This window comes from Talpa occidentalis, unplaced genomic scaffold, assembly GCF_014898055.3.
Source record: "Talpa occidentalis isolate TD23 unplaced genomic scaffold, MPIMG_talOcc4v2.1 talOcc4.15, whole genome shotgun sequence".
Lineage (NCBI taxonomy): Eukaryota > Metazoa > Chordata > Mammalia > Eulipotyphla > Talpidae > Talpa > Talpa occidentalis.
The window spans coordinates 4804202-4828901 of record NW_023601543.1 but is presented as its reverse complement, the minus strand read 5'-3'; the positions used below and the strand labels follow the sequence as shown (position 1 = coordinate 4828901).

At 37.1% G+C, this 24700-nt stretch overlaps 1 protein-coding gene across 5 annotated transcripts in view; it reads left to right on the top strand.

The window, feature by feature from the left end:
* LOC119245848 (RNA polymerase II elongation factor ELL2-like) overlaps window positions 1-24335 on the top strand; it is a 147720-nt gene extending 123385 nt beyond the window's left edge. The window contains exons 2-4 of one of the 5 annotated variants that reach the window (XR_008551957.1): window positions 3617-3764; window positions 23594-23692; window positions 24299-24335. The gene's annotated coding sequence lies outside the window, so the exon portion shown is untranslated. Of the gene's footprint in view, window positions 1-3616; window positions 3765-23319; window positions 23505-23593; window positions 23693-24298 lie in introns of those variants that run through there. The other 4 variants (XR_005125506.2, XR_008551956.1, XR_005125505.2 and 1 more) reach the window with 4 other exon arrangements.
* Window positions 24336-24700: the final 365 nt, after the last annotated feature.

Genomic DNA, 24700 nt, shown 5'->3' with positions numbered 1-24700 from the left:
AAGTGAATGAGTAATCCTGATTTTTCATATATATTTCACCAAAATTTTACTTCAGTCTTTAAGAAATTGCTCATAAAATTTGGCACTACCATCTCTGTAATGTATCACTCTCACCAATATAGATTGTTTTTGTTGTTGCTGGTGTTACATTCTTAGGATGAAATAATGTTTTGTAAATCCTGAGGCTGAAGTATGAAATAAAAAATGTTATCTAATTAACAGAAAGTGAATTTGAGATATTAGGAGAATACACACCTAATTGTATCTCTTGGTTGCTAGTCACATATTAGCTTTCATTTTACTTTCTTGCTCCTTAAATCAAAGTAATTCTAATATGAGTTGAACATACTGCCTTTCCTGTGTTTTGCAAGCTTTTAAGGCATTTGAGCTACCTGCATGCTCTTTCAGTCAATGCTTCCTGTGTGAGTTCCAAGAGAATTTAGTAGTTAATTACTTCTTAATTTTATTTAAAGTAGTCTTTGATCATACACTCAATGAATTCTTCCTATTTTCTCTTTGGACAAAAATAAATCTTTCCCAGGTATAGGTGTGGTTTAGGGCGCTATATCTCGGTCAGTCCAACATGCTGTCCCTTCAATAGACTGTGCTCCTCTCCAGAGGATGAGGTGTCCTGACTACAATCATCCTTCCTAGATTCACCTGCTTACCCACCATTTATTTAGTTAGGTGCTTACTTGATACAGAACTGGCTTTTCTCGCTCATTAAAGGTGTTGAATGTAGAAAGTGTGTGTTCTGCCTCTGCTTTTCACAACATCTCAAATTAACCTCCACTGCAAAATAAAACAGAAAAGAGGTGGTGATGGTCTCACCTACCTGCTCCAGCGACACATTTTGTCAAATAAAAGTAAAGTAGCAATCTGAACACAGCACTGAGGTATACAGCAATGGAAGGGGTGGGGGAGCAAAACAGGGGTGGGGTGAACACAAGGGAATATGGTGATGGTTCATGGGTGATACGGTGGCGGGGAAACTAAGGACCACAACGATGTAAGAAAAAAAAAATACAAGAAATAAAATTCTGATGAATAAAAAAGATCAAGTAGAATAAAATGCAATACAGTTAAATACAAGTAACTTTCAGATTGCAACCAAGTGTCTGGCATAGCTAGCTCAGGGATATCTGTGATCTCTGACTGGTATGGTCTCTCGGTGGCACTGGCATTTTGTAAGGGTAACTCAGCTCCAACAGAGATGCTAATTGGTAACCTTTGCTTCCTGGGAAGCCATGAGAGAAAGGTGGTTTGCCTTAGACTTCCAAATCCTTCCCATATGTTTCTCACAACAGAATCATATATAAACAGCACACACGTTTTCAACAACTAACCATTGTATTTTGTGTCTTCCCTGCGCTTCTGATGGGACCATGAGGGAAACCAGTCCATTTAAATTTATTCCTCTTAAAGTGCATTTTAAATAACACTTTATAGGATCATGTAGATAAGGGTGATTCCCTAATAAGTAATTAATCAAGTCAGTACTAGATGAATAAAATATGCTATACAATGTTATCGTTTTCCTTAAGAGATCTCCATGGGACAGGAAACTTTTGATACTCATCTGTAAAGCTCAAAAGGTAGATCTATGCAATCAATTATTTAATGTTGCTGTGACTTGGGAGTTATAGAGAATACGTTTGAGTTAGCAACAAAGAAGAAAATCAAATGGACTGTTTGATGAACTCAAGTGTCTCAAGTCTCTAAAGGCAAGCGAAAATGAATAGAAAATCTTCATCCACACTCTAACAGATTAGATAAAAACAGGTTTTGTTGTAGTTTGTGACCTAAACTTCAGCAAATATTTCCAGCCAGGCATTTCTCACGATGACACACTGTCTCTCGGAAGCTGTGTGATGAGTTTGACAGTCCAGTTGACTGGGGAACCCCAGAGACCACCATTTTATTCTTTTGCCAGATTTTCTGAAGTCAGTCATTTACCATGTCTCTGCATCAGAGTCTTGTGAAAGGGGTTTGAAAATAAATGCTGTTTCTAAATCATCTTGAACTGTGTTGGATGCCTCGCCCCTTCTGCCTTGAGTGCTGGTCATTATATTGAGCTTATTAGTGGAGGGTCTTTGAGACATGATTAAAATCTTTTACAGACAGGGAAGCCAAAAACCTAGAGGACTAAAGTGATTTGCTTCATGTGGGGTTTTTTCTCTGTCTCGGTACTATTGACATTTTGAGCTGGTTAATTCCTCAGCCCAGGGCGGAGGGGGCGGGGGTCCTGCACATCGTGGAATGCTGAGCAGTGCTCAGGCCTCTACACACTTGATCACAGTAGCAACCCCCCAGTCACAACTGTGAAAAATGTTTCCAGACCTTGCCAAAAGCACCCTGGGAAACAAAATAGGCCCCAATTAAAAACCACTGGTCTAAGTCATATAGCGAGATAGTAGCAAGAGTCAGCAATGGAGTCCAGGCCTCCTGTCTCTGACTCCGGGGTTCTTACTCAGCTCCACTGCCTTCCCATGAGTGGCAGTTTGAGGGTACACATCAGTAAGCACCCTTAGCGGGCTCAGAGGAAACCTCGGGAGCTTGGTTCATTGTGTGGTTGTGTTCTGCTGCCCCCCACACACACGATGAAAATGCATAAGTAGAAAAAGACCAAAATGACAAGCGTGAGTGATTTATTGAAGAGCCCTGATTATTTTCCATGACTAAAGTGTAGTGTCTCATTAATGAATATATTCAGCAGCGTGTGTCTGATAATTAGGCATTACAGCAAACACTCATTTCAGCATACAGAAATCTAAATTCCATAACCACTTCACAAATACCTTCAAGTGATCAATTTCATCACTTATTAATAGTTGGATGGCTTCATAAAATGCACACAAACATTCCACGCCTGAGCCCGGGGGTGAGCCTATGGGCCTCTATTGGACAGTTTTATATGCTGAGATGTGAGCCGCCACAATTTTAAAGGACTGAATGATGTGGTAAATTACTATTTATTCACATGGAAAGATTTTCACCACATATTGATGGAAGAGTAGGTATTAGTACAGTATCTAGGATGGAATCCATTTTTGTAGCATGTCTAAAAGTGATATTAGAGTGGCAAGATTACCTTCTTTTGAACATTTTCTTCCACCTATGTTTTCTATCTTAGCTATACTGTTTCTAGATATACACACATACATATACGCGTGTGCACACACGCACACACACACATATGTACATATATATGATTTCATGGTGAGAGGTGAAGTGGGGGAGGGGAGAAAGGGGGTGGGGAAAGTAATTTTAATTTTAAATAGCAGGGTTGGGGAAAAGCTGACTGACGGGTTGGCATTTGAACAGGACTTAGAGGGGCCATGCCACACAGGTGTCTGGAGAAATGCCACTCTTGGGCACGGGGAAGGATACAGACAATAGTCACAAAAGAGAGGGAAATTTGGGAAATGCCCAAATAGCATCAGGGAAACCAGTGTTGCTGGAACAATGGAAATAGTTGTGATATGGGAGCGAAAACAGTGCTAGCTAGACCACGCATGAGCTGTGGTTTTTCTGAAATGAAGGAATTCTGAAAGATTTATGTAGAGGAGCATCATGATCTACTTAGTTTTACATTTACTTTGCCTGTTTTGTTTAGATATACTGTAGAGGGGACAAGATTTAAAAGAAGCTCAGCAGTTAGGATTCTACGAGGAGGATCCAGTCAAATGAAATCTTTGGCCTGAGAAATAAGAAGGATGCTGCTGCCATGGGGAGATTTGTGTGAGAAACAAACTTGGGGCAAGGTAAGGGGTGTGGTTTGGTACAGAACATACTTGAGACATGAGTATTTATTGAAACGTATATATGCTTTTGATTTCAGAGGAAAGGAACAGAATGGATTTATGTATTTTAGACTCACCAGTGTATAAAAAGTTTAAAACTGCAAGACTGGACAAAGCTACCAAATAAATGACATGACTTTCAGGAAATAAGTCCAGTGGTGGTCATACCACCCTTGGGAGTTCAGAGAAAGGGGAAGGAATTGACTGAGGAGACAGGAGAAATGGTTAATCCCATAGAAAGAAGCGACACCAGGCTAGCCCGAGGCCATGGAAATGAAGACACCAGGCAAAAAACATGAGTGTGTCACATGCTGATAGGACAAGTAAGATGAAGAGAGCAACAATGATAGGGTTTCAATACATGGAGGTTATTTGTCACAATGCTTTTGGCATAAGGTGGGGCTGAAGATTTGGTTGCAATGGGCCCAGGAAAGTATACAAGGAAAGGAACAGGAGACCTCAAGTCAGGCAACTCATCTGAGAACTTTGGGGTGAAGGGGCACAGAGAACTGTAGTTAGAAGAACATGTGGGGCGAGAAGTGTTTTAAGATGACAGGAGAAATGACAGTATGTTGTATGCTGACAGGAAAGATCCATCCGAGAGTACATTGTAATGACTCTGGAAAGAGGGTAGAATTGAAAGTGAGATGTTTTTCTGAGTCAGGGTCTTGAATGAAAGTGGCGAGGACCTTAAAGCTGAACACAGACAGTGGGTCTGTATTAGCAGGGAGAAAACAGCCTATGGGCACACCTGTGGGAAGTTATCATTTGTGGCTATTCCTTTCTTAACTTCTCCCTCCCTCCTTCCAGGCATCTAGGAGTAGAAGAAAACCAGATATTAACAAATAGCTGTAATGTCTATCACGCTGATGACTGTGGAATTAAGTTATGGGGAAGTCAGGGCACGAGAGGAGAGGAAGGTATAGGGAAAAGTTACTAAGGGAGTTGGGGTACAGGAAGAAGTGTATCGACTGATGGTCCAACCATTCAGGAGCTTCTAGTCAAGAACAGCTGCAATTCCAGGGGCTGGAGAAATTTTTGTTGGAGGGTTGATGGTGTGTACTCATTTTGCCCCTTTCTTTGCTATGTTTCTTTATGCAGAATCATTTTTTAGCATAAATCATATTATTAACAACCACGGACATTACATATTTGCCAATCAACATTTATTGTCTGTTAAACCTTCTTCTGCAACTATTACCTGGTCTCTTTCAGTGACAGAACCCTTGGTTCCACAACTATTCAAGCTACTTCTAAATGACTGACCACATCATTACAGGTTACAACTCTCTCCTGGACAAAAATCAATCCATTTAAATAGGAAATGATTTGCTCCCAGATTAACACTACATTAACATTTCCAGCTATTGACTAAAAATGTCAGCCTTTCACATTTTAAATGAATAGACTTATAGTTACCAAAATAATGAGGTAGCCAAAAAAATTGTGGTTTTTCTTGTTATTTTCCCACAAATAGCATTCAAAAACAGATATAGCATCTATTATTTCTTTGTTATTAACTTGGCTTTACTTATGTGTTCTACTTAATTTGAGTTGGGATTAATCAATCATTGGTATGCTTTTTCTATGCCCTCTTGCAAATTCTCAAAATTTAAAGGCATGAGGTAATGTTTTATTGTCTTAAGATACTTTAAAAATTGGTGATCATTTACAAGTTTCAAATAAAGTCACATAAGGCAATATTTGAATATTAACTAGCATGCTACAAACTTCCACTAAAATGAATTAATACCTAAATTGCCCAGTAGTACTGTTAGGTTTTTTGAAATTGCTACTAACCTTCTTATGTTGATCATAACTTTCCCTTTACTCCTGTTCGCATCCAGATACCATTTACTTCTCATAATGAAGCTGAGTCATTATTTCAGATGTCAAAGCTGAAGCTCAGATAGTTAAGTAACCTGTCAAGCATCAGGTAGCTGGAAGAAATGGGTTACAACATCTAAAACCTGTGATGTGATTGGTGACGTGTTATGCAAGATGATTTCTGATTATTCTGGAAAAAAAAAACTCTCATCGTTACTAATAGACAATAACTTATTTACATAATGCTTTGCCATTCTCAAAGTACTTTTATTCATACTGCCTTATACTAGCTCAATTTCACTTTAATATCAACCATCAGAGATGGAAAAGGTGAGTATATTCAGCTCAGTGTTACCAAGAAAGTAGCCAAGAGATTAAACGATGTGGTGAAGGTCATAGATGAAGCAAAAGAGTAGGAGTCAGATCAAGATCTTGCCTCTAAGGTCGTCTACCTTGAGCTGATGGCATGCTCCAGATGCCATCCTCACTGTACGCGACCTCTGACCACCTGCACCGGGCAGCCTGCTTTTGCAGGTACCCTCAGTGGGTCAGCCCTTCCATGGCAACACGCACCTCACATTGCTCAGAATCTGACACTGCTCCCTGTGCCACCATAGTGTCTTCCAGACCCCAGGCATAGGCTCTGCCTTGCTTGGCTCATCTAATGTCTCTAGGAACAGTAAGGAATTATGGTTAAAATCCTCCGTATAAATTTAGGATGCTCCTTCTGTTCTGGAACAGAAGAAGAGGGAACGACCCTTCAGGGATATGTTCCCTGGAGAAGGAAAGCCACAAGAACAGCAGCACTATCGCTGCACTTTCTCTTCAGGTTGCTGAACACCAGCGGCCATCTTACTTGTGGGCTGGTCAGGGATGGTTGGGTCACTCCAACAGCACACAAAAGCAGGGTGAGACTGCAAGGACCCGAGCGGGGGCCAGCCACTGGAGGCTAAGGAGCTGAACACCAGAGTGCTCGCCACTGAGACCACAGCATGTGCAACTCCCTCTCTTCCTGCTGTTACGACTTGTGTAAGGGCTGTGCTGATGTGGTGACTTTCCAGAGAAGACTTCTCTTTTTCACCAAGACTCCAAATGAGACAGACATTTCTCTATTATCTTCATCTTCCTTTAGCATCTTCTGAGATTTCTGCCTAATCCATATTTTCACCGAAGGTGTAACCTTTTCATCATCCTAAATTTATACAGAGGATTTTAACTATAATTCCTTACTTATGGGGCTCAAGGCTTGAATCCATCCCTTCACGTTGCTGGTTAATAAAAAGCCTCTTCATGGCCCTGACAGCCAAACACCTGCGGCAAGCCACCACAGAGGCAGCTCTGGCGTCAGTTGAATAACTGGTTCTCAGGTTCTTTCATTTACTTCTTCGTTTCTATCTTGTGAGATCAGATGTGCGCTAAGAAGTTGTATTTGATATTTTATTGGACCTATCTATCCATTTTATAGTGCAGTGATTTTTAAGTTATGTCACATACAGCCAGAAAGTACTGTCTCAAAGTTCTTTGTAGAGGCTAGAATGAGTATGTATTTGCAAGGTTGTGGTGAAGAGAATGGCTTCTGAGCTACCTATGGGGATAGAGTGGGTACACATGGGTTTTTAATTTCTTCACATTAACCTTCAAAATAACAAACCACTCCCAAAAAGTTTCACCATCAATGATTACTGCATTCTAGGTGCTTAGATGCTTAACTCAGTCATCAGTTTTGTCATTGTATGCCACGAGGCACTGGGTGATTATCCATCAGTATTAATGGGATCTTTAACGGCTATCAATCTATACTAGGATAATTAATCCTAGCTTCCCCTGTGTCCCTGGTTCTCTGCAGTATGTAACACACTGATTGTAAGGCTTAAGAAACAGGAACCAAGGGAGACTAGGGTTCGTCTTAAGTATGTTCAGATGATAGTTGAAAACAAACTAAGAAGTGGACAAAGGACAACCACAGTGAGCAAATCCTACTCTGCTATGTCATGTCAGGAGGGACTGGTTAAGAATTGAAAAAGCTATACTTTAAGGTGACTATCGGGGAAGAACCAAACCAAACAGAACAGTAGCCTATGTACAAGTAAGAAGACACAGGTCACAAGGTGAAGCTCAATCCAAATTGCAAAGAAATGCCATTGGGAATGCAGCCCCCATATCAAGTTAGCAGGTTTGCATCAACAGCATGTTAGGGCCACATCTACAACAATGGCAAAGCTTTGCAGGCTTCGGTTCTAATTCCAGAATCCCACTCTACTTTGCACGGGAAGAGAAGTGACTGAACACTACAGTCCAAGGGAGAGGCTACTTGAGGGCGCTCTTGAGACTCCAGCCGTGACCCAGAAGGGTGATAAAGCCGTATAGCAAGAGGCTTGGTTCAGTTAGATCAGTATCAGTATTTGCTCCTGACATTAAAACTTTCTTTCTTACAAAGGACCATGAAAACACTAAAATCTCTCCTCTGTATTTGTTTCAAAGCTCTGGCATTTTGGCGTTTTCAGTTTCCTAGCTTTCCTTTCTAGTTAAGTTCTTCACAACATACTCAAGCACTTACTTCTCAATAATTACCACCTGCTTTCCCGTTTGCACTCCCTTTACCTAATTAGGTAATGTCTTTGAGCTCCATCATTCTCAGCACCATGAGCCCGCTTATTAACCTGCAGAGGGAGAAAACAGCTGAAATCATGGCTGCTTTTCTTCCTTTTGTCCGTTTGTACAGTTTATTCCAATTAGAAGAGACCTTTGTGGGAGATGGCTGCATTTTGAGTTCAAAACATGATATTTGAATAATACAGCATTTGGGGATAATAATAGTTTTTCTTAACAGCCTTCTAAAGAGCAAATATAAAGCCTATTTAAATTGGAGTATTTTCAGTAAGCAAAACAGAAACCAAGTTAATTTTAAAATCTGAATTCAAAAACATCGTTGCTGTTTCAATCTGTCAGTTCTGAGAGATAGGCTAGCCTCAAGCATTTTGTTTGACTTTTTCAGTGTCAACCTCAAATGTCATCTTTTCTAAGATTGATATTAAAAATTTAATGTCTGTCTTGCCAAGAAAGATACAAATATTTGTAAACAATTTTTTTTTTTTTTTAAGATTTGTCCGCTCTGTCCTCAAGCAAAATTAGGATACGGTCAAAGATTTGGAGTTTTCTCACCCTTATATCTTAAGTCTTTAGAGCAGATTAATTGGAAAAGTTCAGTTTTCTATAAGGATAATCAAATGTAAGGATAAAATTTGTAGCACTTATCACATTGGATTGGAATGACAGGACTGAGCCATCTGAATGGTAAATAAACCAAATTTCAATATGGCTCCCAAAGATCCTCGCATCTTGTACACATGCTCCTGTGTTGTCCCCTTTGCCATCCTGAATCATGGTTGACTCTGTATAACCGATAGACTATGGTGAAAGTGCCAATATATGACTTCCAAGGCAGTAATAAGCAGTGTGGCTTCCACGCTGTTCTTTCTCACTGTGGGGAGAGCCAGCTGCCATGTCAGAAGAACACAAATAACCCTGTGGAGAGGCCCCCCTAGACAACTCTGCCCTCCTTTGCTCAGCCAGCACCAACTTCCAGCCATGCACTTGCCTGACCTTAAAAGTGTCTCTCCTAGCCATAGTCAAGCCTTCAGAATTTTGCAGAATATTGATTGACATCTGATTGAGAAACAGAGAGCCCAAATTTCCCAGTGAACTACTACTGGAATTTCTGATCCAGACAATCAGAGGTGATAAAAACTTATTGTCACTTAAGCAGCAAAAGTTTAGTGCTACTTGTTATGCAGCAATAAATAACTAATCCACAAGGGAGTGTGCCTCACTTATGAGCAAGTGCTGGTATATCATCCCCAGGGTGAGGTTTACAAATTTACTATTTACATATGCTTATATACAATATGTGTTATTATTGTTGTTTAAGAACATATATAAGTGTGATGAAAACTGGGCAATAAAAACCACAGCCTCTTTAGATTGTTTTTAACCTTTTTATTCTACATTATGACTTTAAGAATTACCTATTTTGATTCAAGTTAATCTAGTTCATTGATTTTCATATATTATTTAATATACACCAGTATCTCAGTTTATCCATTCCTGTACACAGACATTTGATCTTTTTGACTATTCAGATAAATGTGCAGTACAAATCCTTGAAAATGTCTCCTATGTATGTGCACGAGTTTCTGTCCAAATATCCTGCAGTGTGAATACTCAAAGTAGGATGTGTGTTTCTTTGTTATAACTATGTATCGGCAAATCTACAGTCTCATTAAAATATGAATTCTCATTTTCTCACATTTGTACCCTAAATTGTTATTGTAAGACCTTTTAATCTTTGAAAGTCCGATGGGTATGCTTTTTCTACTATGAAGCAATAAAGATATTATTCTATACTTTCTGCTGTGTTTCAGTTTTAACTTTTCATATTTGTCTAATTTTATCTTCTCCCATATGGATAACTACTTATCCAAAATTTATTATTGAATAGTTCTTGATTTTACTATGGAAGTGGAGGATACACAAATTTCCCAGTGTATATGCAGATCTATTTCTTTGTTCATGATTTCATTGCATTTGTCCTTGCTTCTCTATTTTCAAATGATGACCTCTTTGTTTGAATGTCTATTGCTTTATAAGAAGTCTGGGTTTCATTGAAGTCTACACTTTTCATTTTTGAAATTGTGTGGACTGCTTTTGGCCCTTCATTCTTTGACTAAATAAGGCTTCTTTTACCAACTTTTACTTTCCTAGCTTTCAATTCCATCCACTTCCTCACATTCTGGAATTCTGTGGCCCAGGTAAGCAAGTTTCTTGACTTTCTGTACTGCTGGTACCTTAATCAAGTCTTTCCATTGTATCTACTTGCCAACTTTCAAAATTTGTTCCTTTTTAATTTTGTAAAAAAAGTTTTACTTTTGAATAGACAATATATTCATACAATTAACAAATCAAAATAATATAAAAAAAGTAAATTCAATGAAAAGCCTCATACCTTCCCTACACACACACACATAACTACATTTAATATATATATATATATATTATATATATATATATATGTCTATCCTTTCCATTTTAGTAGGTAAAATGAGCAGATGTGAATATATGTTCTTATTCTTACTTTCTATAATGGAAGAAGTAGCATACCTACACATACTATATATACCATTGGATAATGTTTTCTTCTCTTTTAATCTCACATTGTATATTGAAGATTTTTCCATGTTGGTGTGTGTGTGTGTGTATATATATATATATATATAATATATATATATATATATATAAAGAGATTGCCATTTTTTAATTGCTAAAAATACTCCATTATTATGATTGTACCAGCTCACTATTCCTTTTGGTTGTTTTCTTATATGCCACGTTGTAACTGCAGCAGTGAATCAATTTATACATGCATGAATTAACTAGAAAAGTATGCATTGAGAATAATTCCAAGAGAAAATTTGTTACATAAGGTAAAAGCATATGTAATTTTAATAGATATTTACAAATTGCCCTTTGGGGGGATTTTACCATTTTGTACTTCCATCAGCAATGCTTGGGGATCATTGGCCTTGCCAATGGAGCTGTCAAACTTTAGATTATTTGTCAATGTGACAAACTATGCTAGCTCAACAAATTTTAATTTATAATGTGCATTTATTTATCTTATTGGGTGACACCCCCCTTTTCTTATTTTTAAGGACAATTTGTAATTTCTGTAACCTGTATTTTCATATGCTTTGCTCATCTGTATGAGGTTATTGAATTATCAGTCTCTAATGTTACCTTAGGGAAATAAACCTTTGTAATATGATTTTCAAAAATCATTATCATTTGATAGTGATGGTGTTGTTCTATGCAGAAGTTAATGGCTTTTTTAGTAGTCTACTTCATTAATCTTTGATGGCTTCTAGACTCAGAGCCATTAAAAAGGTTGTCTTCACTCTAAGGTTGTAAAGAAATTTGCCATCTGTTCTTTTATTACTCTTGTGTTCTCTTGTTTTCTTTTAAATGTTTGGCACATGCACAGCTTATCATGATATTTTATGTGAGAAGATGGATTCAACTTTTCTTTCATACAGCTGCATTGCTGTTTCAAACCCATTTACAAGAGTCCTTTTCCCAACTGCTAGATGATGTGGCTCCCGTATACATCTTTGTGTATTTCTAGAACTTCTATTCTGCCACACCGTTCGATTTGTATACTCCCTATACTGTTTTTCATCATTGAGGCCGTATATAATGTTCTATTTTCTGGTAGGGGTAACTGCCTCTCATTGACGTCCTTTTCAGGATTCCACTGTGCTCCTTTGCTGTTTTATTTTTCCATGTGAAATTAGAATTGGCTGGTCTAGTTGCCAAAAAAACCCTGTGTGTGGTTTTATTGAGGCCATGTTAAACTGAAGATGTCTCAGCAGGACTGACATCATAATGCTACTGAGTCTTCTCTCACTGTGGTATGATAAGGGCATTATAAAGATCTCTATAACTATTAGAAGAGTACATATAAAAATAAGTCACATATATGATGTATGCACAAATGACAGAATAAATATCATACCTATCTGTCACATCATTAAATTTAACTGGGCATAATTCACCAAGAACAAAAAAAAAATACACTATAATGAAACCAATCCAACTCTGTAATGTACACAAGAGACATTTTCAATGTGATTCAAAAGGTTAAACTTAAAATGGGCAAATCCATACTAGGTAAATACAAACAAAAAAAATCAGGTGTTAATATTAAATAAGTTAGTGTAATTCAAGTTTATGGAACATTAAAACAAAGGATACTGTAATTTCAAAAGTATGACCAACAAGAAAATTGTTTTGTATGTTTGGGTGCATTTTCCTATAAATATTCTTTTCACCTTTATTCATAAATAACTTAAATGAGTATAGAATTTTAGGAAAGCAGTTATTTTTCTTTATCACTTTTAAAAGATATTTTTCTATTATCAGCCACTGTTCTCTGACATTTTTAATGCCATTGACATAACTACTGTTGGTTTATCATTCTATATACAGATAATCTTTTTCCAGTGGCTTTTCAGTTTTTCTATTTGTCTTTGGTGTGCTATATTATGTTAAATCTGGATTTATTTTTGTTTACCCTGCTAGAATTAAATATTTTGTTTCTTCCTTCCTAAAGTTCTTTTCCTTCATCAATCCAGGAAAAAAACACTTTTTTTGCTACTCTTCATTCTGGGATTTTATTAGAGTTAAGTTTTTCTTCTGAATCTCTCCTCCATATCTTAACCTCCCAGCTTACTTGTTCACCCTCCACTATGCATTTTGCATTACTGAATCACACATATGTTTAACTTCAATATTTTCTGTTCATCTGTGTTTGATAAGTTTTAAATTTTAATTACCTTTTTTAATTTGAAAAGATTACACTGGTTGTTTCCATATCTGACTGTTCTTTGGAGCACTTTAAAAAAAAAAAAAAAAGATTTATTTATGCATACAAGAGCCGAGGCACAGGCCAGAGATGCGGGGGTGAGAGAACCCACCAGAGACAGAGTGGGAAACAGAACAGGCAGGCAGTCTGAAATCCACTGCTGAGGGGAGCAGCGGGCGAGTCAGGAGAGGTCTACTTTGCCATGTGGGCTTCTTCCTGGCCGGCCAGGGATCAAACTCATGCTGCAGAGGCTGCAGATTGCTTCATAGTGTGGTGCTTAACCCCTTGCACCACCAGGGAGGCCCAAGAGCACTCCTATGTTCTATTGTGAAAGAGCACAGATTCTGGAGCCAAAGTCCCTGTTCGGCATTATGTTTTTTACACTATGAGAAGGCAGTCAGATAATTTCTGTTGATGCCTCCATTCTTCAGCCATAAAATTAAGATGCAAGTGGTTCTTGTGGTAACTAAACTTTTAGTTTACTCACCTACCCCACTTGTTTTTCAGCAGGTTCATCCCTAATGTAATCTTTCTCCTCATTCAATTACCTTTATTTTAAATAATGGTTTCTGTTTTCTTTAGTGGACTCAGCTCCCTTCTAGTTATTGAATTACCTATTCATTTTAGCACAACATATTTCCATTCATTTCTTATAAAATCAGCTATGCATTATTCATAGAATTGTTTATTCTGTTTGGTATTTCTGGATTTCTGTCATGAGAGAATTTTCAGGTTACCTTGATGGGCATTAGGTGAGATCTGTGCAGTTATATATTGGGCACCAAAAGAGGCTATTGTCATATTATCACCAATGTTTACACGCATGGAAATAAGTAGGAAATGATTCAGGTACATAACATTTGATCTTTTTCTCAAGTTCACTGTATTATTTTCTCTGGACTTACATGGATTAAATTTCTAAAGGAAGTTGCTTGGAAAGTAGAGTGGAAGTAACTTGGAGAAATAGAGGAATAACAGTATGAAACTGGGAGGATAACAGAAGAAATGGAAGAGTTCATTTTTATTTACCTTGAATGGAAAATATTTGACTAATTTATAGATCTTACATAATTGAGAATCCCAACCATGGTTGACCATAAGGAATTATTAAATAGGACATGCATTTTGTGTTCACAGATATCATGGGCCATCCTTTCAGTGCAGAAATCATTTCATAACAAATGAAGACATGTAATGAAGAAATATTGTTAGATATTGTTTCGGGTACCAATGAAGCATTGAAGAGGAGTATGGACAAAAATCACTGAGGAGGTTTTATTTCAGCAAGGACTTGAAAGAGGTGAAGGAATTAGCATGCTCAGAAACAAGTCTTTAAATTCTTTTTAAAAGGATAGCCTCATGCAATGAACACATTAAAAGCAAAAAATGACTTTGCAGATCTGGTCATGAAGGAAATTTGTTTACATAACCTGTCATTAATTATTGCTGAAACTAAATAGGGAGAGTGGGCTGTGATTCTCAGAGTTATGCTTAGATGAGACTTGTTAGAATAATTGGGGAAGAACACAACCCAGAGGAATAAACATTACTAGGGGTTGTACATATTGGAGTAATTAGAAAACTACTAGAATAAAAAAGTCACCTTTTAAAATATTTTTGAAGTAGAAAATGTAAGATACAGCCTGTCACCCTTTGATTGATGGCTTTAGTCAAGACAACAATTCACGTCCAAACAGATTAATAGGAAGTCAGAGATTCTCATAAATGAAACTCAATTATCAAACATATATAATGTCTATCTGATTATTGCATGAGTTTTTTTATATTTATATCAATAAGAATACATAGTAAGAGACATTTAAGGTTATTGGCCCTTACAAGAAATCTAAATTTCAGGACCAAATATAAACCTGAGATTTTACTGGTGCTGAGGTTGCAGAATAACTAGGAACTCTTATTTTCACTTATTTATGAGACTAGAACCTGATACATTGCATGTTTTTGAAATAACTGGATCTTTCTAAGGAATTCAGAAGTTGTTTTCCATAGAAAAGAGTGCCCAGTGCAATTATCCCTTCTTTTAGCATAGACTGTGCTCACTTAGAGATGCGCTATAACCTTTTTCCCTCTCTAGAGTTGTTGGATTTCTTAGGCAGCAAAAACATGCTGGATTAGCCAGAAGAACAGAAATATTTCTTAAAATGCCATATTTAGGGCCTTCCCAGTGGCACAGCGGGTTGAGTGCAGTGCTGTGAAGCTGTCTGCTGTCTCTGCTGCGCTGGTTCCATCCCGGCCGGCTGGCGAGGGTCCCACATGGCGTGGCAGACCTCTCCTGTCTCACCCGCTGCTCTGCTCAGCAGTGTATTTTGTCAGTCTCCCTGTTCTGTTCCCCTCTCTGTCTCCAGTGAATCCTCTCACCCTACCGCGTGTCTGGCCTGTACCCCGGTTCTTGTATAAATAAATAAAAATCTTTTTTAAAAATGCCATATTTATAAAGCAGAATTAAAGTGAAAACAAAATGAGTTTGAAATGTAAAATAAAATCAGTTAGCAAATGGGACTGAATGCACTTGTATGGCTTCTGCGGAATGACTGTTTTTCTATAATTAACCTTTTATCTTGCAACTAAGTTTATATAAATGCTCAGGTTCTCAGCTCATTCTATGGAGTTTCTATCCAAAGGTCTACATCAGTTTCAATTTCTTTTTGTTTTAACTCAAGGATTTTTTGACCCAAAAAATCTATATCCTTAAATTCATTATAAATTATCACCTCTATGAACATAATATAGGTCTTCCTAAGTTATCAGGTTAACTTCAGGCAATCAATGAAATATATATTTCAAAAGTGCTACTCAGAAATTTAAATATTAAGACTTCAAATCTTGTGAAAATGAAGGAGTTTTCATGGAAAATGGTTGCAATCTGAACTGAAAGACAGTTTTAGCTGTGATTTCTATCATTTAGATTGGGATGAAAAGTTTGTGTGCCATTAAAAAAGCAAGTCATTAAATAATCAAAATAATCATGGTGTGCAAGTAGTTTGATGCTTTCAGAATTCTAGCAGCAAAAGCAGCATTGTGTCTGTGTATTAATAATGTAAGAAAATTCGATAAGGGATGATGGACCAACTATGTAATTAATGTCATGTGGCCATGTTGTGGATACACAACATATTTAAACTAATTGGACAAAGTAGACGCGCATTTTTCATGGTAAGGTCATAACACCGGCTTTTTCAGGATTGAAATCAATGCTGTTATTTTGCCAGCTGATTAAACAACAAGCTCTATCAAAGTATGTACCATCATGAAAGCCCCTTTTGTGAGAAGTTAATCAAGACCCAGATTTTACAGTAGAGCAAGGATTGGGGTGCCTCTAGAAAGTCTGCCCTTCTGGAGAATTCCCTTAACTGCTCTAGTCAGAACTGTAGGGCAAGCTGGAGAGGCAAGGCCTGCAGAGTGCACTTGCATTTGCAAGGATTTAACATTCAAGCTTGTATTGATCAAGAAAATAAAATGCAAAGTGGAGTGCATTATTGTTGAAGATTTTCAGCCATTATGCGGTATTAAAATTCGGCAGAGGAAATCATCATTTTACATAACAATGTCAGTTGTCTTCCTGGATCTAATGTGGGTAATCAATTGGAATATGGAGGGGTTTTGAAGAGAGACCTGGATTCCTATCATCATTCTTTCATTCATTAAGCAAGACTCAACCTTGAGTGATCTTGACCACTGGTCTTGGATTTCCTATCTGTGTGATAAGAATACCAGTGACCTCACATTAAAGGAGAATAGGCATATAGCTTTTGAATACAGTGCCTGTATAAAAGAGATGCTCAACAACATTAGTAACCTGCTTTTATTGAGTCTTTTGCCACCAGGCAACTTAATAGTTCCCTTTTCATTCTCCTATGAATGAACCGGGCTGACACAGTCACCTACAATCCAAGTCCAAGCATCATCTGTTTTGTCTAAATAAAGTTTTATTGGAACACAACCATGCCCATTAGTTTATATATTGACTGCCAGCTTTCATTTTACAATGACATCATTGCAACGGAGATCATGAGGCCAGCCAAGTAGAAATTTACCCTCTACAGGAAGACTGCTCACCCTGAGTACAGCATTCTGTGGCTATAATAAATTTGAGAACAACTGGCATGAACAAACCTTAATTGTTTCAAGCATAAGAAATATGCCCATAATTCTGGATGAACACCAGAGACGTTAAGATTTCCATGTGTCTATTATTGGAATGTTTTTGACCTCAAATCCATTTTAGCTTTATTCTAATCTTAGGTATAACTACCATGTCCTCCAAATTTTATCTTACTCTCATTTACCACAAGCTGCTGCTCTAGGAGGGGTTAAAATGAAAGCAGGGTAGAATTTTGTTTCTAGAAGGCAATGAGATTCACACAGAAACTTGACTTTTTTGTCAGCAATTTTAAGAAGGCTGCTTATGAATGATTCATTCTTTGTCAAATTTGAGGAAATTGGATTAAAACTAATTTGGAAATACATACTTTTATTTTAAAATGTTAGTTTATGAAAAAAAAAACTGCTTAACATTTTTCTTGTCGTGCATGGGTGGGAAATCAGTCACAACAGGATTTAATTGGAGCGATTTTTATCCTGGAATAGTTTCTTCCAAAAAATTATATATGTGTGTGTGTGTGTGTGTGTGTGTGTGTATTTTTTCTGACATACAATAAATTGGACATATTTAAAGTGAACAATATGATAAGTTTTGCCTTATATGCACACCCCTGAGTCCATCCCTGCATACCCCTGAATCCATCACTACAATCAAAAGTTTCCTCCTGTCTCTGGTAATCTTCCCATCCATCTCATTCCTTTCTACCGTTGCCCCATTCCTAGGTAACAAGGGGTCTGTTTTCCGTCATTATGCACTGGTTTTCTTCTCTAAAATTTTGTAAATTTTGTATAAATGGGAATGGGACAATACAGATGCATTTTTTTTTGTCTTTTTATACTCAGCATAATTTTGAGATTCATCTGCACTGTGTATATCAGTGATTCATTTTCTTGTTGCTAAATGACATTCCATTATATGGATATGTGACAATTTCTTTAATCACTCCTCCACAATGGTCATTTGAGCTGTTTCCAGCTTGAGAATATTACAAGTCAACCTCCTACCAACACTCATATACAGGTCTGCCCACTGACACACACGTTCTTTCTCTTGGGTAAGTAACTGAGTGAAATGGCTGGATCATATGGTAGGTGGGGGTTTACCTTTGATAGGAAACTGCAAAATGATTTTCCAAAGTGGTTGTGGCATGTATTATTTTCTACCAGTCATGTATGAGAGTGTTTCTTGCAAATTTTTATTCTCTTTTTATTAAAGTCATTAATAATGGAAAACCTCTGATTTTTTTGTTGTAGGTCCATATTCTTTTTCTTTAGGGAAAAAGAAAACATTTTAGAAGCTAGAATTGCCCCCCAAGACTGATAATGTTTGGAGATAATGGTTTGCCCTTAGTAGACAAAACATTTAGAGATTATTTTCAATTTACTAAAAATCTTGTGTATTTTTCTGTTTTATCTCTACATAAGAAAATATTTTCTAGCTTTTATATAATATATAGCATTACGTAAATTTAAAGTGTACAGTCTGATACATGTGTATATTGTGAAGTGATTGCAGTAGGGTTAAACATCTCCATTACCTCACATAACTGTTATTTTTTGTGTTCAAGAATATTTAAGGCCTAATCTCTTACAAACATTCAAGAATACAATACAGTATTGTTAACTATACCACACATTAGATCTCTAGAACTTATCATCGTACAATTGAAAGTATGTACCCCTTGATCAATGTCTCCCTATTGTCCCCATCACCCAACCCTTGGAAACTACCAATCTATTCTCTGGTTCTATGAGTCTGACTTTTTAAATTTGACTTGTAAATGAAATTGTGCATAATCTGTCTCTGTCTGACTTACTTCACTTAGAAGACACCGAATGTCCTCTAGGTTCATGTATGTTGTTGCTAATGGCAGGATTTTCACTTTTTCTGGTTGAATAGTATTCCATTATATATACATAACCATACATACATACACACACACACACTTATCACATTTTCATCCTCTATCCATCAGTGGAGAGAGAGAAAAAAATAGTCATATCCTCTTGGTAGACTGACCCTTTTTAGCATATAATTACTTTGTCTCCTTGTTAGAGTTTTTTTTTAAAGTCTAGTAGTAATTTTCCAATTTCAGCTTGGTGTCAATGAAGCCCTCTTGTTCATCTGATATACCTTTCTTTAGCTGCCTCCTCTAAGCTCAATTATTACTAAAATCTTTACCACTCTTGTCAAGTCTCCATGCCTAATCTCAACCCTGATCATGCTTAGCTCAAAATCTAAACTCATTTTGGAAAAATTTAGATCAGTCTACTAAATATTATGTATGCAAATTCTTGGCATGCCCACAACACCATCACCAGAGAAGTAATTTGTCTATACATATCAAGCCACACTACCACTCTGCTTCTTTCGGAGGCCAAGAGGTCCTTTTATTTTTTTTAAAGATTTATTTTTTATTTATAAAAGAGCTGGGGTACAGGCCAGAGTTGCAGGAGGGTGAGAGGATTCACCAGAGACAGAGCGGGAAACAGAACAGGCAGACTGACTGAAACACACTGCTGAGGGGAGCAGCGGGCAAGACAGGAGAGGTCTGCCGCGCCATGTGGGGTTCTCCCTGGCCGGCCAGGAATCGAATCGGTGCTGCAGAGGCTGCTGCAGAGGCTGCGGACACCTCCACGTGCAGCGTCCGGAGATGTCCTTTTAACTGTGCCTTTGACTTAAGTCTTTCCATTCTTCGGTCCTTCCTTCTTCCTTTCATATTTACTGAGACCGAGTATCCACGTGGGACTATAACAGGCACTATGTTTAAAGGGATTCAACATTGCTAAAAGTAGGGTATAATGTTTTCATTCTAATGATGTTAGCTGCGGGTTTATCACATATGGTCTTTATTATGTTGAGGTATGTTTTATCTAGCCCTAGTTTTTCGAGGGTTTTCATCATAAATGGATATTGAATCCTATCAAATACTTTCTCAGCACGTATAGATGATTTAACTTTTTATATCTCAATTTAATTTATAAAGATTAAGTGCAGATAAAAAATGAGCCATGGAATCTAACTTGTCTTGGAAAAGCACCAGCATGCCACATACTGCCCAAGGTCTGGTCAGTACTCACATTTAATATGCATTGTTCAGAATCTACATGCCCGACACTCCCCTGGGACATCTCCACAGCATCTTTATAGCCTGATTTAAAGTGTTCAGTTTGCTTTTATTTGGATGTGCAGATTCAGATACTAAGATGGAATTGTGTTAAATCTGAAAATACAGATGCTGTTTATGTTTTAATTTTCCCACAATTAAAAGGGGTAAACAATTCATGATAACCTTATGATTAGGTCATACAAAATGACTGGATCTAAATGAAACCAAATGAATAAGAACTGATCATTTTTATCCATTGTCTCAGAGATCCAAGATAGATGAGTAAATGGTAACAGATGAATGATTCATTGTCTGTGTGATTAATGAAACCTTTTATTTTTTCTCAGGCTATTGAATATACTGCAGACTTAGTCTTTAGCAGTATAGGGTAATCAGAGGGAGAAGAGGAATGTATAGGGGTGATACACCTGGTCCATATTTTTATAAATTTTATGATAGAATATCTTCAGCTGCAAATTTAAACTGAAGAGATATGCCAGCTTACAAACAGAACTTCAGTCTTGAAGACAATCGGCTCTGCCTGATATCAAAGAAAAGGGGTCACTAGCAATTTTAATTCCTTTCTGTCTGTAGTTCCTGGAGACAGCTGGATGAATGGCAGGGCAGGCTAAAAAAAAAAATCATTCATCTCCTCTATTGATATTGGACTTAAGCAGAGCTCAGAGAGTGCCACCAAGCCATTTGGATGCATTTTCCCTGAGAAGAAATTACATCACTTAGGATTCCAGGCCAAAAACAGAGGAGAGAAAACCATGCTGTCTGAGCTAGAGAATTTCAAAGGTAATTTAATCTCCAAGGGAAATCTCACAGTCTGAATTCACTACATCACTTAGCATATGCAGTCATGTTGTGCAGCTACTATATCAAGAAGATTGCTTGGGCTAATTGAAAAGGAGGAAAAATATCGCACCATTTGCCTTAGTCACCTGCTTCTTGTGTGTTGATAATCAGTAATGATGCCAATTGGAACTAATAGAAAATGTAGCAGAAAATTTTATTTAACCTCAAACTCCCTAAATAAGGAATTGTTGAGAACAATGAAATACACTATATTTCACAGTAATATGTTTCAGAAAAATATGATATTAAAGGATAGCACAGTTACAGGACATTTCATTCTAATGTCCAGTAGAAATATAATGTGAGTCTCGTATATAATTCTCAAGTTTCTAGACACCCCATTAAAAAAGGTAAAAAGGAAATTATTTTATTACATTATCTAACTTATTATATCCAAAATTTCAACATGTACTCAGTATAAAAATGAGATTATATTTTGCATTTTCAGCACATCTCAATATAGACTGGCCACATTTCAAATGCTCAATAGCTATGTCACTAGTGGCTGCTATTTTTACAGCAAAGGGTTAGATTGTTTTATAAATTTTACAATGGGACATCTCATTTAACATCTTCAATTCTGTACCTTTCCTTGGCCAGCATCTGGCTATGGTGGTAGAGCACATTTGCTGGATTATGTGACAAAGGGTTTATCACTGTTTTTGCAGTGACCGACTAGGAAGATGATTCAGAAAATAAAATTACTATTTTGTGACTCAATTCTTGAGATATTTTCTGATAAAGTGACAAGACAGGCTGTTTTAGAGCTTATTTTCATCCTGGCTTAGTTGGGCTAAGTCTGTGCTGCTTACTGATAGTAGCAAAGACAGAGTACATACCATACTAGGAGGTCTTTTTATTTTTTGATTATGTAGAGACAAAAGCATGGGGTACCTCTATAGGGTAGTCACTGGCTCCCAAAGGTGGATCCTGGATTTGTAAACTTTTTCCTTTTTCATGTTTTCTGAAGTTGGTCATTGATACCTATGTACTCAGTACTGGAGTCCAAGGCATTTTATGATTGATCAGTGGCATCATAAAGATGGGCAAGCCTTAAAAAATGGACATTATCAGAAATGCCAGGTTTGGGACCAGGCAAATAATTGGTAGTATCGACTTTGAGCTTGCATTGTGCCATCAAGCAGGCTGACAGATGAACTCCTCCAGGGATTTCGTGAATTTGCTTAGTCAACATAGATAATAGTCTGAAAATCAGACTTTGGGCCCTCAGAAGCAGACTGAGCATAAGTGGATTTGAGAATTGTTTGGGGACAGAGGTCACAGTCCCCAGTGCACTTCATTACACAATACAGAAACCTAACTGTCATCTGTAACGCTAACGCTTCCCTTTTCTACCTCACATGCAAATCACTCCACTCCACGGCCCCAGTTGCTTCTTTCACCAAAATAGCTCTCGTTTACCTCCTTCTCTCATCTCTCACAGCTCCTATTTCAATTTAGTTGCTCATTTTCTCTCTAGGTTGACTAATATTATTTTCTTTGTCCAAAGACCGATGAATAATAGTCTGCATCTTCCCTCATACCTCTTTATAGAAATATACTAGATCTGAATTTTGGGAGGAGTTTATACAAGTTTTCACTGAAGTTGATATTTGATATGAAAGAAGATGGCCCAATCTAGTTATACTGGAATATAGTTGTGTGGATTAGTCATCGATTAAATGAATACATAGAATGACTAATATTTTTGACGTAAAATACAGCAGTCTGAATTGTTTAACCCTAGTTCCTGTCTAAATTATTGCACGAAGGCTATTTTACTGGAAAAGGGAAATATATAGGCTTCAGTAATTATGCATAATACATGGACTTAGAAGAGCTTCTTGGCAAGCTTGAGGCTGAATTGGCCTGAATGCTTTATGTGTTAATAAAAAAAAAATGTACTGAATCAGCAATGGCATTAGACAACTAGAACCTTATTAATAAGAACACGCCTTGGTCAACAAGAACTGAAGATGCAAGCAAGACAAGGAAAAAGAGACTTTCTACTTCCAAATGTGTGTGTGACCAAAAAAGCAAAGTGAGACAGGAGCACAGTCAGAGACTAGCAGAAAAGTGGTGATCAGGGATAAACTCTGCACGCACCATCCCTGGTTGCCCTGGTTACAGCCCCCCTTACATGCTCATGACATGATAATGGGCAAAGCTTTGGGTCAGTGATCAGTGATGAGTGTGAAGCCACACATATTTCTTATAAGTTTTCATCAAGGGGGTGAACTACAGTGAAGTTCAAGTGAATATGGTTCTTATTTTCCTTTCAGCTATAATCTGCATCTAGCTTCTTGACACAGCTGAACTAACATGGCAGACAGTTTAGATTATGACACTATAGAACTACTGCTTGTAATTATTATAATCAATTGGATTATTTTGTTACTGAGTTTGTTGATCTACTGCCTAAAATTGAGTTTCTCCCTTTTATTTTCATGAAGACCAGACCCACCCGGCATTCACTAAAGGAAATGCGACACATGGAAAACACCAATACAAGACAATACTGGATGGAGTCTTTCCAAGGGCAGAACCCGTAGGTCGGTATCTTATTTGTTATTAATGAACCAAGAACACATTATGTTTCCCAGAGGTTACAGTGAGCCAGTGCTTAAATATGCAGAAGTAGGATTATATTTATGAAAGGGATAAGGCAACAGATTTTTAATGGTTGGTTTTAGTTGAATTATATATTGGGGATGGCCAGAATCTGAGGAAGAAAATTTGGTGCAGGGCTGGAGGAAGTTTCAGATCATTAAAGACTTGAATTTAAGGCATATAGGAATTTAGAAAATACATCCTGACCTTTTTACAAGTAGTTCAACTTTCAAGGGAAAGTGGGGGAAATTAGGATTCTTAGTGCTCTAGGAACTGTTAAGGCAAAGGGCAGATTCTGATATTTTGAAGTTGTACCATCAGGCACCCAAAGAGACAAAACGTTGAAGCCAAATCTCTTCAAGATGGGAGGGGAGTTTTTCATTGACTATCCCTGGAAAAGCGGTTAAAGAAGAATAAATATCAGAAGATACTTAATAGTAGAAAAAATTAATAAAGCTAGGCCTGTAGTCATTATATATATTATATATATACATGTTTTTAATTTGAGTAACTATGTTTTAATTGTTTTATTTAATCTTCTTTTGTAGGAAAACTATGGGATTGAAATAAAAGCATCTAACCATGAAACTGAACTTGGGTCAATTTACTGAGTGCTAATTGGTTAAAGAATATCTATAAAGACATTTCAGATTTTCAAATATAATTGCCAACTTGGCAACTACCACTTCAGCAAACATTTAAAGCTACTTAATTGGGAACATAAAGTGTTCATTGATAAAATTTTAAAAAATTGTTACAACACATAGTTCCTAGAACATATTGAAATAACTTGCCCAAATTGAATGCTTAGAACCTGTGTCAGATAAGGTTATATATTCTCTTAGTCTGAGGATTCTGGAGAGTTATGCTAAAATAGAAAAGAATCAGGATGATTAACTGAAGTGTTACTATAAATTAACTTGTCATTTAAGTCATTAATCTTTGTATTC